Genomic DNA, 17,369 nt, shown 5'->3' on the forward strand with positions numbered 1-17,369 from the left:
CTGAATCGTTCAGAAAGCTTTTGGCTGTTAAGTAGCAGTAAAGTGAACTCAAACTGGCTTAACAGTAAGTCATCAGGATGATTCGAGGCACTTAAGTATCAACAGCTCAGTGATGGCATCAAGGTCCACATTCGGTTCGTAGTTCATTTGGTCACCCTCGGTGTCGGCTTCTCCAAGGCGGGGTCCTTTCAGGGTCATAAGATGGCTGTGGGTGGTCAGCAGAGCTTTGCCTTTCCCTTTGGTTGGGCCAACTGATGCCACTTGCCCATCTGCAGATCAATAGGAGTCAGTAGGGGATAGGAAACGGGGAATAAATGGGAAGGCAGCCGTCAGTGTCCCCTACAACTAGAAAGAGTGTTCCTGGGCTATTGGACTCTAGAATCATGAGGCATGAGAAAACTCTTTAAAGACCAAATGGAAGGAAACTGCTTGAGTAGAACAAGAGCCTTTCCAAAATCAAAAAGAAAGGGCATTTCCATTTATTGAAGACCTACTACATGACGACCCCTTTGCAAACAATATTTAGCAACCACAGTAACCCTACAAAAGATGTACTATACTGCCCATTTTATAGACAAAGGAACTGAGGCTCAGAGGAGTTATTTTGTGTAAACATAGTTCCCTCTCTTCTCCAAAGCTTATGTTCTTCCATTTAACCATAGGAGAAGGGCGGTCCAGACCAGATGTTAGGTTAAGGGATTTATGTAGTTTTTACACTGTGCTGTGATGCGCCGCCCAATCCCTCTGAAGGACTGAGGAATGAACTCCTCTAGTCATCGGAAGTGCGGACAGCCCGCAGTCAGTTATCATCCCATGTGAGAACGGCCTCAGGTGAAGACAGACCCTTCACCCACGTTTCCGCCCTGTTTCCCAGGTGGCCGGTACTTGTTGACTAGAGTTCAGCTATAAGGACCTGTCCCCCTCTTGACTACTCTAAAGGATCATCCCAGCTTCAGCTCCCCTGCAGGGTGGGCTGAGGCATCCACGCCCCATGTCCTCCTCTGCCCAATCCTGTGCCTTCTTGTCCCTATAGCAGTTGATCACAAGAGCGCTCCCTCATAAACCACTTGCATTCTGATCTCTTTGCTTCCCGGGGAAACCAGCCTGTGACAATGAGCAATTTAAAGTACTTGAGAAGATGGTATTGTAGAGACAATAATAGATACAATAATATTTTGGTTTTCTATAAAATGAAGTCGTGTGACCACAACCTAGTTTTGAAATTTTATTATTCTTTGGGCTTGCTGGGAGAAAGGAAGGGCAGAAAGGCATAGTTAAGAATGTTGACAATGGGAACTATTAAACTTTTGAATCTGATATATGTTTAATTAAGATGATTTTTTTCCCCTCTACAAATTTAGAGATTTCATAAAAACCAAGAAAACCTATGGGGAGATAGTCTCATGTCGGTCTCCAATACTGATTTGAAAGCAGTGAAGTATAGTTTAGAGACAAAATAGGATTTAAAAGGATTCCAAAGAAATAGAATGCTAACAGTAATTGCCTATGGGTCAAGGGTCATCTATGGGTAAACTCTTTCTGCTTTTCTCATCTCCTGAATATATTTTATTTCCTGAAGTAAGAAAATGGGAGAATGATTTCCTTGTGGCATCTCCTGGTTTTTATGAAACCCAGGAAGAGAGAGGTTAATTTTGGGATAGTATTTACTTCTATTTCTTGTCTTAAAAAATATTTTAGGAAGTATAGAAAGCTTTGGGAGACTCCAACACAGTATTAATATTGCTACATATTTCTTTTTCCATTGTGCATTATTGAAAATCAATGCACATATGATTAAATGACATATGAAGACAGGTAACTCTTACAGTATTTATTAAATGGATGATTTACAAGTAGGACATTGATGAATAGAGGTAAAACTTTTCACTCATAGTGTACATAAACCCTTTAAATGTGCAAAGTTTACATTCAATTTCATTTTTTTAAAAAGCATCTGCCCCTTTAAGATTATATCATAGTGTGCAAAGCACTGGTGACATTTATGTCACCAGAAATTCACAGTTTGCTGACTTCTCTGAGATTTCTCTTCCGATGATTGTACTGCAATAAGTGAGCATCTCTGACTGCAACCTTGAAGTGGTGAGCTTCAACCAGCACTTGTATCTGAAATGGCACATACACAGAACTGTTAGAAATGCCCACTAATTTCAAAACCAGTCTGCCTGAGCTCAGGATGCCCGATGTTCCATCTTTAAGATCATTTGTGGAACTGACTAAAGTGCAGAAAGAGTAACTTTACAGCAAAAATAAACTCTAGATTATTTAAAGATTTACACAAAACAAAATGATAAAATTGTTAGAAAAAATATATAGTTGAAGCCATAAAGGAAAACATTAATAAAAACATAAAGTTTACATTAAAACAAAGTTTTTTTATGGTCTAAAACACATAAAAGTAAAAAATAAACACAAAAGTAGGACATCCTTAATAGAGTGGCAAATGTCATGAAGCTCTGTAATAACCAGTTTGGGCAAGAGCAGGGAAAACACACTCTTCCAGGAGCTCGTGGATGCATTAATCCTCACATCCTTCAGAAGGAGCACTTTGGCAATGTCTTCTCTACATTTTAAACATGTCTATTCTTTGAATAAAATTGTTCTTCTAGGGAGCAAAGATTTATAAGGATAGTTATTACAGTATTTCAGTAAAATAAATAAATTAACCTTCCCAGGTTTTATTTGTTTGGAATTTTCCATATTCCGAATTTTCATCAATAGAGTACCAGTTGAATTATCACATATATAAACAATGACATACCATTGGGTAACAATGTTCAGGAGGAAAAGACGTCCACCAGATATAGAACAGGGTCCCTCCGCTCCCTGCCCTCGAGGAGCTTACAGTCGAGCTGTTTTTTTGTCCACTCTACAGCCAACCACGGCCCAACAGGGAGGGCCTAGGAAATATTTCTTGAAGCAGCACTTAAAAACAGAAAGTGTGCTGTGTGTCGTAGACAATACTGGAAAGATATTCACCAAGTTGCAACTTTTGTGAGGATGGTGGAAGGGATGAAGGATGGAGGACTTTTTAGCCACTTTGAAAATGTATAATTTTTTTCATAAAACAGGCATGTATTCATTTTAGAATTAAAAAAAAGATTTTAGTTTTGACTGCCGTGCCAACTATGTTGATTTAAGGAAGCGAGTTTTAGTCCAACTGCACCGTAAAGACTTTCTGCCTTTTTTTATTAAGGATGATATTTTTCTCATTTCCAGAAGAGCTTAAACTCAGAGTGGTGGCCGCAAGCACGACAGCCACTCCTGGCCCTGTTCCAGCCTGCAGTGCCTGGTCCCCTGGGATGGGGAGGAGATGTCCTAGTTAGGTGTCTCAGGAGAGCTGATGAAAATTCATTTCAAGTGCATTGTGGTTTCGAGCGAGTCCCATGAGCAACAGACATTTTCAATATCTCATAGTAGCAATAACTTACTTTGGTTTACCACTTTCAAATGGGAAAACTGCCTGTCTTTCTTCCTTTTCCCAGATTTTATCCAGCTTTGTAATGCAAACAATGACTCTCCTGTTGTTCTCACTGAAGCGCGGGTTAAAGTGGAAGGCGACATCATGCCCTCTCTTGAAATCTCAAGCAAGCCTGTTTTAAACCAAAGACCAGAGTTAGTAAAATGATTCAAGCTGTGCATTTGTATCAAGTGAAGAACATGCAATTTTCTAAAAAGCAACTCATTGTATAAATACAGGATGATTTTCTAAACAGAAAACACACTGGACGTACATTAGGCCAAGGACTGGATGTAACACAGAAGCATCTGAAAGGAAGCAAGACAACGTGCTGAGTTTTTTGCCTCGTTGTCTTGGTCACGTCATTCTAGTCAGCTGTCATTCCCTCTTTACTGCCTCTACCCATGAAAGCTCCTCAAGGTTTTCTCACAGAGGTTTAGGGCCACTTTGAGGGCACTTTATGCTTTACTTTGCAGAGAATAACGGTTACCTCCTTCCTGTCCTGCCAGCCTGCTTTTAATACCTATTAACGGCAAACCGGTCACACAAATAAGAGCTTTCAAATACTTGGCTTCCTAATAGTTAACCAAAAGCCGAGTCCTGACACAGCCAGAACTAGACAACGTCGTTAAAGTTCAGTATTCTGATGCTAAGTTGTAAAGTCGTGACAATAAATGTGATAAACATTCCATGATGTGAGGTGGAACTAACAAAAGTGCTGCTTGGCTTTTTGACCCAAGTTCTTGTACTTGGATGTCAAGGCAAACACAAGTCCTGGCTGTCGAAGCACTAACTCTTTCCCTCAGTGTCTCAGCGAACCCCATAGAGCACTGACATCAGAATCAGCAGGTGCTCTGGTTTTAAAGCAACGTCTGCACTCTAGACCTTTTAACAATGATTCTCTGTATATTTTGATTCACCCAGTAATGGACACATACACCACACTGTATCTTCCAATGATTAAATTCACAGGGAAAGGACGAAGAGAGCCAAATGGCAATAGAATTTGTATTTCACTGAATATCCAATGCCTATATTTCCTCTGCAATGAAAAGCAAGATACTGTCATCTCTACCGCCTTCAGTGTTCTTTTTTTCATGTAATTCCTCACATAGAATTTGCAGGACCAAGCAATAGCTTTTTCAGTTTAGACCACCTTAACCACTTGCTTCACTGCTGACCCTCGAACTTTAGACAACAGGATTCCGCTGCCAGTTGCGAAGAGTTCCCAATCCCACCTGGTTCACCTTTGCCATGCCTTGGCTCAGCGACTTTATAACATTTCAAAATACCTTACAGTTGGCCCAAAGATGCTCTAAGGCAAAGTGGCCTGCAGGAAGCTCAGGGCCCCTCAGCACCCAGCCCTCATCCTGTCATCCACTCCCACCGCCTTCAAGAGATTACCTCCGACTCCCCCAGGACTGCATCAGTATCTGATCTTCCAGCCAAGGAAGCCCTTGCATCCATAACATATATTTCAGATATTTTACCTTCACATACTTAAGAGTCATGGAGGAATTAGTTGTTACAACATTCTTCCCAAAGAGGTGAGAACTATGGTTAATTGTCACGATTAAGCTACGATGAGCTAACAGACTCATCTAAGGCCCCTGTGTGCAGAAAACCAAAGCAGGCGGGGGTGAAACACCTCAACACCCTGAATCACCTTCTCGGCACCCCGGTGGTCCCCGATTCCTCAACACTCCCTGGCGGTGCCATCGCTGACAGCCAGCACACGGGCCCAGCCCACCGAGTGGCCAGTGGCCCCCTTCCTGCCTCCCAGCTACTCTCCACTTTTCCTCAAAAACATCAGCTCCTCATCAGCTCTGAGACATAGGCCTCAGAGTTTACCTAGAAAGATGGGTGTTATTCATGTATCAGCCAACACTGGAAAACGTTTAAAAAATAAGTTTATTATTTTGCAAAAATAAGTTAACTAAATGGTTGACACAAGAAGAGGTGCCTTGCCCACGCAGGCACATGGACAGCACTTCAGGCACCTAGATAATTCAGCTGCAGAAGGAGGTCCGTCCAGTCAGGGCATATTCTTCACTACAGCTTGGGTAGGGCTGTACGTGTGAAGGAGGGGTTCAACTAAAGTAGCACCAGATTGTATCAGTTTTAAAACTTGTATTAAGCTCTGTGCAGAATCCCCCTTAAAGACAGAGGGTTTCCAGCCTGTGTCTGACAGCACCCAGAAACCTCGGAGGCACATGCTCATCTGAGGGCCTCAAGGGTTCATGTCCCTCTTCAACAGCCCCACACTGCTCTCGGGGCTAGCATACGGAAGAAAACACTGTCGAGTCCAGGGTTATTTTTTAAACTCCCATTACTACCACAGCAAGCACAGGACTGGAGAGAGCAGCTGAGCAGAGGGGGAAGAAGGAAATGCAGATGACTGTGGGACTGACAATCATCCCACGAGATTCCTGTTGAGGGAAAACAGGCAGGAAAGGGGCCAGGCTCAAGGCCGCTCGGCCAGAAACAGAGGAATAGGCTTAAAATCCACGTTTACTGGACTCTCAAACCAGCGCTCTCTCTCGACACTCCTCGGGCTCTGGCACCTGGAGGCTGAAACCCTGTGGAAGAGCACAAAGCCCAGAGCAAGGCCAGACACACAACCAATTTAAAAGTAATTCTGAAAACATGAGACTAATCCGTAAAACATCTTCTCTGCTTCCCCATCCCACCCTGATTCTTTGAACATGAAAGTTCCCCATGACTGAGGAAGTTCCTCTGCCTCTCAGACAGGCACAGGACTCCTTATTGTTCTGATTTCTACACACCTCTGACTATATGTTCATACACCCAGACTGCGAGCCTGAAGTTAATTTAGTTCAACGAGATTTAAGACATAAGGAAAACTACTGTAGCTGCCAGTTTGCGGCTACAGACAAAGCCAGGTGGTGGGCAGGATGCCAAGAGCCCAGCATGGCCCTCTGCCAGCACCATTCCCCTCCTGCACGCATGCAGCAGATGCTGGCTGGCTGGGCCATCACTAGACACAGTGAAGGACGGGACCACTGGGGGAAAAGACACCATCATTCTCCTAGAAGGCATCTCGCCTGTTTACAAATCCCAGTTCTGTCACTCATAAGTTGAGTGACCCCACGATCTCTCTGCCTCAGTTCCTTCACCTGTGAAATGGACATAATATCTATCAAGCAATGTCATTGCGAGGACCCCATTAGAGATCGTGCCTGAAGAGCCAACACAGAGCACCGGGCAGAGCACGCGGCTCCTCCCCAATCTCCATGACAAGCAGGAAGGTGGCCAACGCCCTTATTTCCTCCCAGAAGACTTTGTGACTCCCCAACCACCCACTGCCTTGAAGAGCATGCGAATCCTGGTTTTGGAGAGCATGCCACCCTGGCTACCAATGAATCAGACACATCAGCCTGCACTGGGGAAAGAAAACCAGAGCTTAAAGCAGGGCTTCTCAAATGCTGGTGCTTCCTGAAAATCACAGGGAGTGGCTATTTAAACTGGATACCTGGGCCTTGCCCTCAGGATATTCTTACGCAGGGGTATGTCTGCAGAACGATGACATGGGGGATGGAGGGCTTGGCTGCACAGGAGGAGAAAGTCTCAAAGACGGCTCCTGGAGGCAGTCGAGCTGAGCTGTGTTGTCCCTCCTCCACACACTCCTAGGGCCCTGGGCACCTGTGTGCTACTCAGGGCTGACACAACACCAGAAGTAGCTGAAATCCATCAAGCACGAAGTGGACAAAGGTCCTAAGATCAAAGTAACCTCAGGGATTCCCTCCTGCAGGAAGCAAACCCCGAAGGAGCCAGAATCCCAATGGCTAATACTCGGCATCCTCTGAAGAGCACGCAGACCGAGCCCGTGCTTTACCTGTGAGCACAGACACCAGAGGAACTTCTCTAGCTGGACCTTCACATACTTTGGGGCGGACAAACCCACAGTCGCCTCCAAACAGGCACGCAGCCAAGAGCTAAAAGTGTTTTCCCTATTATGTATGAAGATGTGAACTGAGCTAAGGTCCTTGGCAGCACGGCCCCGACAAAATCGTGCAGCTCTGGTCTGTCCTGACTCCCAAGGCAGAGGAGGGAGAGAAGCCTCACAGAGTCAAGGGCAGCCCTCAGTACCACACACCTGCCTCGGAAGCAAGGGTACAACCTCTCCAGTTTCCACGTGAGAGAGACAAGGGTCAGTGTGTTTCAGAGCAGGCAGGGCTCGAGAGTATTAGATCCAGCACAACTTATCAAAAGGGAAGATTCTGACACATGCTCCAAGACGAATCACCCTTGAAGACATAATGCTAAGTGACATGAGCCAGACACAGAAGGACAAACACTGTATGATGCCACTTATAAAGGACCCTAGAGTTGTCAAATTCATAGAGACAGAAAGTAGAATGAATGGTGGTTGCCAGGGGCTGGGGGAGAGATGCTGGGGACTCAGCAGTGAATGGGGACAGAGTTCCGGTTCTGCAGATGGACACTGCACAGCAGTGTGAATGTGCTCAATGCCACAGAATTGTACACTTAAAAATGGTTAAGATGATAAATTTTGCTACATATATTTTACCAGAATTCTTTTGAAAAAACACACCTTAGACCAGCTTTTTGCCTGGCTTCCAGGAAGGAAAAGGAAAAGAACATGAAAGCAAGAGACCAGGCTGCGCAGAGCGCATCAGGGGCAGCCCCCTGTGGAGCCTCGGAGCCTTAAGCCCAGCGTGCTCCACCTGAAACTTGAGGCCCTGTTTCCCCTCTGGACTTGGTGCTTCTCCAGGAAAGCCTTCTAGTGGCCTTTGGGCTCTGACCACTAAGACCTTAGCTTTACATCAGCCCCCAAAAGCTCAAAGAGAAGTGGCAGAATTTGGCACAGTGGGCAAATTACAGGGGGAGAAACAGAAGAGGAGAGAGGCAGCAGTTTGGGTTTCTAGATTCTTCACTCCATCCACTCCTGAAGAACCAGAGGCCCAGCCAAATTCCTCAGGCTCCCACTTGTCTGTGAGGCTGCCCTGAGCCCACTTCACCTCAACTTGCATTTAGGAAATTTCCTTTTTTGGGAATTTGCCTCTTCTCCACACCCACCAGTTACAGGGTATGTGGGTGTATTGAGAAAAAAATTTCCCAAAAAAGGAAAAGTGACTTCCAAAGGTTAGTCCCATCTCAGAGCCTCCTGGAAGAGAAAGGCAACAGTCAGCCCTTGGAGCCACACTAGGCCTGAAGGCCCCAGACCTAGCAGAGGGCCCCAGGCAGAAAGGCCTCTCGAAGCAGCCCTTGCGGCAGGCACCACCCCAGGGACTGCAGTCCTGCGCCTCCTCCAGGGCCTTCTGACAACCACCTTGACCCTCGCTCAGTCCCAGCCAGGCCGGGGGGTGGTGGGGCAGCCCTGCAAAGACAACCTTCCCCACTCTGCTCTCCGGAACCCTCTGGAGGTCACTCTCCCTTCAGCTGAGGAACCACTAAGAGATGCAACATGTGACGCACCTAACCTCTCTTCCAGAAGCATCCCAGGTCCCACCTTCACCCCACAATGAACGCAGAAATTCTGCAGCAATGCATTTACAAAGTTGAGTAGTTCAATTCAACAAATACTTACTAGGTTTGTGCCACCCAAGCCCAGCCCAGACAACGCAGAGAGATACCAAGAACTATCAGAGGGCCCAACAATGAAAAGAAGTCACAAACTAGTTAGTAAGACAACATTTAAACAAATAAAATGAAAACAAATAGTAACATTGTACAAAAGTCAAGCAACAATTTGAAACAGATTATAACTAAGCTTTAAGGGAACAGCCCAGCCACAAAATCTTACAATTTATTACTGCAGTAGATCAGCTCAAGAGGGATGAGTGGGTTGGGAAGGGGGAGGGCTGGAGCTAAGCTTGTCACCAGAGGTAGGATCAGCAGTAGCTACAGACTGCTCAGAGCTGCTGCCCTCGGAGACCAAACCCAAGATGGGGCCATTATATAGGCATGGTGGTCTGAGCATGCCAAGGGACGTGAGTGGTACCTACATGCTCCCTGGGTAAAAGCACACATAAGCAGTTCTGCTAGCCCTGTGGTCACCCGGATGTGCAGGGACAGCCCAGAGAAACCCCTCCATGCCAGGAATAGGCCCATCCCCATTCCACACCAGGCACTTAGCACACCAGCCAACAGGCTAACCCTGCCCCATCACCCACCTCTCTCCCAGAAATCTGACGGTGAATCCTTCCACACCTGTTAAGAACGGGTGATAGCAAGTCAAACATATTTTAATTTTTAAAAATAAAAATAATTTAAGCCACTGACCAGATCACGCAGGGTTCTCAGCCTTGGCACTGCTGTCATTTGGGGCTGGATCTTTCTGGGTTGTGAGTAGCTGTCCTGTGCATTGCAGCATGTTTAAGAGCATCCCTGGCCTCGACCCACTAGGTGTCAGTAGCAACCCCCTCCACCACTGTGCAGTTGTGAAAACCAAAGAGGACGCCAGACATTAGCAGGTGGCCCTGGGAGGCACAACATCCCCAGTTGAGGATCATGTTTCTACTTCTGGGCACTCAAAGAGAAAACCTCCAGCATGGCTGGAATTCAGTTCACACACAAGCCTGCCTGAAAAGTTCTCCTGCTCCGGGTCTCAGGACTCTGCTGGCCAGGCCAAGGCGGGAGTCTAGGCTTTAGGAGAGCTGACCGCGGGGTTGGAGCTCCAGGATTCTGGACTGTGCTCATCCAGGGAGCGGCCATGAAGAACAAGGCCTGATGCCGAGCACTGGCGCGGCAAAGGCCCCTCCAGCCCCTGCAAGAAGGAGCCTGCCCACAAGCACTACAGCAATGGCCATTAACACTGGCCACTGGGCAGCTGGTATCTGACTGCCTCCTTCACCTAGCCTCTCTTCAAGTGCAGCCCAGATGCTTCCTTGCAACTTTCCTCACAGGACCTTCCTAGCACAAGAGGGAAAACCCTCACATGCCTGAAACGCTGTTTTAAAGGTATTTCAATGCAACTGCCACTGTTTCTTTCACTCAAAGAAATAATGCCACTTCCTTCCCTGCAGGTTCAGGGTATCTGCACCGCCCAATTTGGGCAGATTAGTACTAACTGGCTCACCAATTCAGTCTCTTCAGCTCCAAAGTCATCTCCCAGAAAGGGGGACTCCCAAAACTCTCAATCCTAGGCATCCCCCACCAATGTGCTCTCTGCAGTCCCAGTTTTTCCTAGGACTTCTTTCTCTTCCCACGTCGCTGGCACAGTCCCACCTCTGCTCTAGCAGCACATGAAATAATACCCAACCAACACTCAGGTTGCTGGGAGACCACGGTGTACTGCAAGTGTCCCTACTCACAGCTCAGCAGCCTCCATCATTTTGGAGTGGCTCTCGGATGCAGCATGTGCCGACACAAAGGCGTCCCCAAGAGCGACCATCTTTGTGCTTGTGCAACTGAGCTGAAGGGAATAATGGATTGCGCTGGACTCCAGTTAGACCTAGAGAAAGATTTCCTAACCAGAATAATCAGTCTCCAAGGATAAGTCCAAGCAACTCTGTTTTTCGGAATGGTTCATGGCTCAGCCCAGCCTGGATGCAATCCAGTCAACTTGGGGGCCCCTTCTCTATTGTAAGTCTCTGTGGGACTTCAGAATGGGTCAGCCAGGCACAGGGAGGACAAAGGAAACCTCAAGGTTCATAGGAGCCCAGCTCCCACCCCAAGACTACTGCTCACATGACGGATGGCCAAGTGGGGAGAATACAGAGAGGCAGCGATGGGTCTGCCTCCAGGCCTGCTTCCTCCCCGAAAGGAACTGAGGGTCCAAGCACAGCAGTTGCCTGCTCCCACCTCTAGGAATTCTAGCACCCCATAGGCACTCACTTTCAACCCAGTCATCTCAAACTACTCTAGACCACAGGTGTTTCCAGGGCAAAAACTCTCTGTGGCCCATCCATGTTGTAGAAATAGTCTCACCAGGAAGAATGAGGAAGAAAATTCTTTTTAAGAAGGAGCCAATGAGGTGATAGTCGATATAGAACTGAGTATCATACCTACTAATTCCATACCTAGATATCATACCCATTAACTCATCCCAGAAACAAAACAGAGAAAGCAACATATCACAAAGATTAGGACCCAAGTGTGGAAACAACCCAATTATGGCCTACTCACATATGAGCTTTAATAACCCCCCTAAAATCCAGGTGTCCCAATAGTCCACAAGGTCCTTGGAGAGGACAGTCATCTCTGCTCACACTTCCAGAAGTCTGCTCTCAACCCTGCAGCAAAGATATGACGTCGGGGTGGGGGGTGGGGGAGTCAACCTATTTTACACGGTGTGACTATGTTTTTTAGGACAGTCCCAATTGAAAAATGCTGCCCACGTGAATGCACACACACACACACTCAAACGGAACAGGAAAAGGTAATCAAATCTTCCATCTTCAACCCTTTTAAAGCTTGGAATTCAGTCATACTTCAGATTAGTTAGGAGAGACTAATCTCCTTCAGAGAAAAAGTCAGGAGATGAAATGCGGCGGGGGGGGGGGAGGGAGAAAGAGCCAGAACGTTCCACCTGCTTGGTTTTCAGGTTTGCCTCTGGACCAACAGCAGTAAATACTAGTCCAGCCCAGGATGCAGGAAGCAAACCAAGTAAGCAGCAGGGCAGGAAGGAGCCCGCATGCCACAGCTTAGTGACCACAAGAACACTGACCCCATGACCAGGAGGCCTCTGAAAACCGAATGGGATGAGTGAGACCAATCACAGCAACGGAACTGAGAGGCAGTCCTGGGATTACAGTGCGTGAATGCACGTGTGCTCAACTTCCACACACACACCCAGAGCCAGCCCCCATCTGCCCACAGGTCCACAGCCTGCTCCACTTCTCTCTGCCTAGGAGCGCTCTGCCGAGTCCACTTCCTATCAGCCTTGAACAGAAGGGCCTTCTTTCCTCACTACTTACTCTCACCCACAACCACTACACATGCCTCAAACTAAAGGTCTGAGTTCTAAGGACCATCTCTACAAGCTGCCACAAGTTCTTAAAAAATTCCAGGCTCCCAAACAGAAGCCCAAGCGAAGAGCACACAGCTGCTGTGCTCAGAGACGACACAGATGAAGCTGAGTTGAGGGGCATGGCAAAGGCTGGAGACGGGGAGTGGGCAGAGGAGGACACTCACCATCTCGTCCAAGGCGTAGCGCAAGAGGCCGTGCTTGTAGAGGATAAAGAACCGCCACTGCCATTTCTGCAACGGAGCATAGAGTGAGTGGTTAGGAGGGCTCTGGCTGCGATCTCTGCTTCCTGAGTCCCTGTGTCTGACAAATCTGTATTTACGGAACGCTGGTTCCATAGCTTCCATTGCTAGGGCAGACGGCATGAAAAGAGGGACCCATGGTGAAGAACGGTGATGTGCTAGCTAGGGGAGAGGCCCAAACCACCCACTTCGATTCCACACGAGTTAAGGAGATTTAACGAGACACCTGGTTTATTTTAATTTGCAAGCTCCTCGGGAGAAGAGATGGTGTGTTGGTCACCTTTTTGTATTCTTCATCGACTAACATGTGTCAGTATTTATTTGATGAATTATCTGACATGATATGGGATAACCTGAGAATGCCAGGCACTAATTCCCCACTTCTGAAACAATCTGCTATAAAAGCGTTGTTCCAATGATCCACAGGGAGTGGGAGACAGGGAAAAAGACAGCCGGGCTCCAGTACTCACTGAGGAGGAGCAAACTAACAAAAATCAAACCTGAGAAAGAGCAAGAGCAGCAGGAACAACTCCAACGTCCGGGAATGATGAACCGGCAAGGAGTACCCCCTCTACTCCCCACCCAAAGGCCAGCTGCTGGGGGCCAACAGTGGGCCGACAGCACTGACAGCAGAACAACAAGGACCTGAAGATAGACGCCTTCCTTTTGGTGGGGGAAAAACATGTCTAGAACATGAGACTGTTGGTCCCTGAATCCCAAAGATCATTATGAGGATCCATGACCTATTTTCAACATTTCAAAAAGCCCAACAAAATTCGTACTTTTCTGGCAATAAGGCCACAAGAACTAAGTAAAATACCATGCTCTGCTTTGGGCCAGAATTATATCATTTATAATAATGATTTTCCCATCAGAAGCTGGAGATGGCAATTCTGTATGACCTAAATATAAAACAGGAAGGGGAACTGCTCCCTAGTTGCTGAAGTCATTGGAACACAGTCACCCCTGTGGTCCTCCCGCCTGGGTGGCAGGAACAGGATACTCAAACGGCCTTGCAAAGAGGACCTGTAGAGGGCTGGTTCTGCCCTTGGTGTCCAGGGAGAGGCCACGTGGACTCTTCTTGAGAAACATTTTCAAGACTCCTACTTGCTGTTTTAAAGTCAAAATCCATTCCAGAAGGAATTCCAAACACCCCAGATACAACGCAGGGTCTGTGGGGCACTGTGGCCCCCACCCCAGAGTGCGGCATTCAGGCTGGGGGCAGCAGAGACCAAGAGGCAGGGCAGAAGCTCTCTGGAGGAGCCAGGGATGGGAAGGAAGCAGAGATGGAGCAATTTAGAGGGTGCAGGTGGCAGCACTTGGAAGCAAGCCCGTGGAAAAGGAAAGCATGTGTTTTAACTGGAGTCAAATCCAAAGGGGCTCCCTGGCAGAGGAACAAACCACTGGTCAGGGACAATGTTGGTTTGACCATCTCACTGCTCCCAGCAGCCTGTGCACAGCAGGGACCTGTCCTGGGCTGGGGTGCCCAGGAGAGATGAGGCAAAAGCAATGCTGGCCCTTGAGGCCCTTAACCCCTCACTAGGCTCATTTGCTGAGCGCCCAGCCTGAAGCACCGGATGGAAGAGGGGAGCTGCAGGAGGCAGGGCCTTGGCCCTGAAGGAACTGGGAACCTAATTAGCATAATACAAACATTTGCCAAACTGCTCTTTTGCCTTTTCCATTTAACTGTTTCTACAGTCAAGAGGACCCATGAAACAGGTGGCACCACATGAGAGCACCTCATTTTGAAGCAAACACCTATGAGCTCATGAAATGGGGGTTCCCTGCTCATCCTGCCATCCCACAACCCACTGTCCAGCTCCCTATCTCCCTCTTCCACTTGGCCAGTTTGCCCTTAGATGGGCCCTTCTCCAGTCCCTCCCACCCTGAGAATTCACTCTGACGCCCTTACCCGAGACCGATGCACTGGGTTGTCAAGGTGAGTCCCATCTGGAGCCAGGAGCAGCCAGCCAGCGTAAATGGGTTTTGCCTGGAGGAGTAAAAGGAGAGCAGATCATCAGTGGCCTTGGACCAAAGAGAGAGAGAACAGGTTCAACAGCCAAGTTAATGACAAACACTCTCTGGAAACACAAGTCACCTCTGCTTAGCACACTCCATGCATCTCATTCCCTAGCCACAGGCTGAGTCTCCAAGAGAGATGTCTGACAGCAAGAAACTTGTGGGAGGTCTGCAGCATCTGGTGTGGAGAGGAGAATGCAAAACCCAGTGGAAGTCTGAAAAACTGCAGACTAGAGGAACTCCTAGGAAACAGATGCCTCCTTCAAGCTCCTGTTCGAGCCACCAAGATCAGAAAACAACGGCATTTTCTTCAATAACCATCTGAGTGCCGATGTGTGCCAGGCGAACAACACAGTCAAAAGTCCTCATCCTAATGGCACAAAGCAGGGCCTGGGAGAAGAGAGACCCCTTCAGTGATGGCAGCCAGCGTGGGCCAAACCACTGTTGACTTCCTGGTTGTACGACCCTGGGCTGAAACCCTCTGAGCTTCAGTTCTCCCACTTGAAAGGTGGGGGCGATAACAATTCTATCTACACCTCACGAAACTTATGTGAGGACTGATGACACAATGCAAGTAAAACTCAGCACAGGAATGGAAAACAGTGCAGCCACTGTGGAAAAGTCTGGCAGTTCCTCCAAAGGTTAAGTGAAGAATTCCACTCCTTGGTATATACACCCAAGAAAACTAAAAGCAGGTGCTCAAATAAAAACGCAGACGTGAACGTTCATGGCAGCCCTATTAAACAGTCACCAAAGAGTGGAAGTCACCCCAACATCCATCATCAGAGGAAGGGATAAACAAAAGGTGGCCTAGCCACACAACGGAATCTTATGCAGCTATAAAAAGGCACAAAGTACTGACAATGCTAACACATGCATGAACCTGGACATTATGCTAAGTGAGAGTAGACCCAAAAGACCACATGGCGCATGATTCCACTTCTATGAAACATCCAGAACAGGTACATGTACAGAGACAGAAAGCAGACTGATGGGTGCACGACACGGAGGGAGTGGGAAATACGGGGTGACTGCTAACAGGTAAGGGATTTCTTTTCAGAGTAATAAAAATGTTCTGGAATTAGACAGTGGAGATGGTTGTATGACTTTGTGAATATGCTAAAAACTACTCTGTATACTTTAAAAGGGTGAATTTTACAGTCTGTGAATTATATCTCAAAAAAAATCATAGCAGAAAAACACACTAAGCAGTGTCTGGTCTATGAGTTCAATCAATGTTAGCTATGATTATATTTTTTTATATCCAAAGAGTTTCTCCTCCCCCAAGACCATGGCAGTCGGAGCTCAGCGTGAGCTAAAGATCTGGACAGCCACTCTGACTCCACCCCCCTTTTCAGCCAGAGCCAGCTGGAGAGAAAGGGCGGGGGAGGCACAACCAGGCCAATTTGTCCACTGCCCTCTGGAGGGCAGGACACAAATAAAGACCAAACCCTCTGCCTGCTGTCGACACACACAGTGATCTCCGGGTGAGCCTAAGGGCTCCTCTGGAAGTGCTTTTTATTCAACGCTCTCCAAACCAGGAGGCCCTGTCACACCTGTTCAGCTGGCAGCCTGGAATCTGTGGACTCAGAGAGGAAAGGTCATTTGCCAGAGGTCACACACCATCTGCCAAGAAGAACCCTCTTTTCTTGGCTTCTGCAGGTTCCTCAAGGCCCCCCAGGAAAGCAATGGTTTTTCCCTGTGAATGTGAACAGGGCACGTAAGGAGGGGCTTCGGGCAAGGGGCATGGAGAGGCCTGAAGAAAGTGAAAGACTGGCTTTGATGGACACAAGAGTGGGCACTGGCAGGTAACCAGGGGTTAGAGGGACACAATCCAGGAGGGCCATGGGGTATGTGGAATGAAATTCTGCCTGGGAAAGCAGAAGCAAAGAGAGTAGAGGTCTGTTCTCAGCAAACACCAGCAGCACCCAGCCATCCCCAGGCAGGTGAGCACGCTCGGCTTCTCTCCCGCACCACTCAGGGATTCACACACTTATCAGACCCCATCAAAGCTTGCACACAGGATGGAGCGGTCAGCACCGGGGCAGGACAACCCCCTGTGTGTATCCTGGGCCAGGTGACTTCCCCAGTTTGCCCCTCAGCCTGCAGTTCCGTGACCTGTGAAACCAGGAAGTTAGACGACGAGGTCATGTCTCCTCCATTTCTGTCCAGCTTTTATTGTACATCAGCCTCCCAGTCTCTGGCTGCAGGGCTTTGAGACAGCTTCACATTATCAGCCACATCTGGGCTTTCCCTAAAAGCGGCAGTGGGAGACCCAAGGGCTAGCACAAGTTCCCTCAGAACCCAGTCTTGGTCTCACCCTGGCCCACCAATGGTGTCCTTATTCACTCAACAAACATATACTCAGCTGACTGTGTGCATAGCCCCCATGTGCTGTACAGCAGGGAGCCTGCCAGCACCCACCTCGATTGGCCATGATTTTTTTCTTTTCTTTTTTTTTTTTTGCTGAGGAAGATTAACCCTGAGCTAACATCTGTGCCAGGCTTCCTCCACTTTATATATGGGTCACCGCCATAGCATGGCTGACAACTGGTGTAGGTCCACACCTGGAATTGGAACCCACAAACGCAGGCCGCTGAAGCCGGCCACACTGAACTTAACCATTATGCCACGGGGCTGGCCCCTGGCCATGACTTCTTTATACAGATCACCCCAA

The sequence above is a fragment of the Equus caballus genome, unplaced genomic scaffold (assembly GCF_041296265.1).
Source record: "Equus caballus isolate H_3958 breed thoroughbred unplaced genomic scaffold, TB-T2T haplotype1-0000016, whole genome shotgun sequence".
NCBI classification, from domain to species: Eukaryota; Metazoa; Chordata; class Mammalia; order Perissodactyla; family Equidae; genus Equus; species Equus caballus.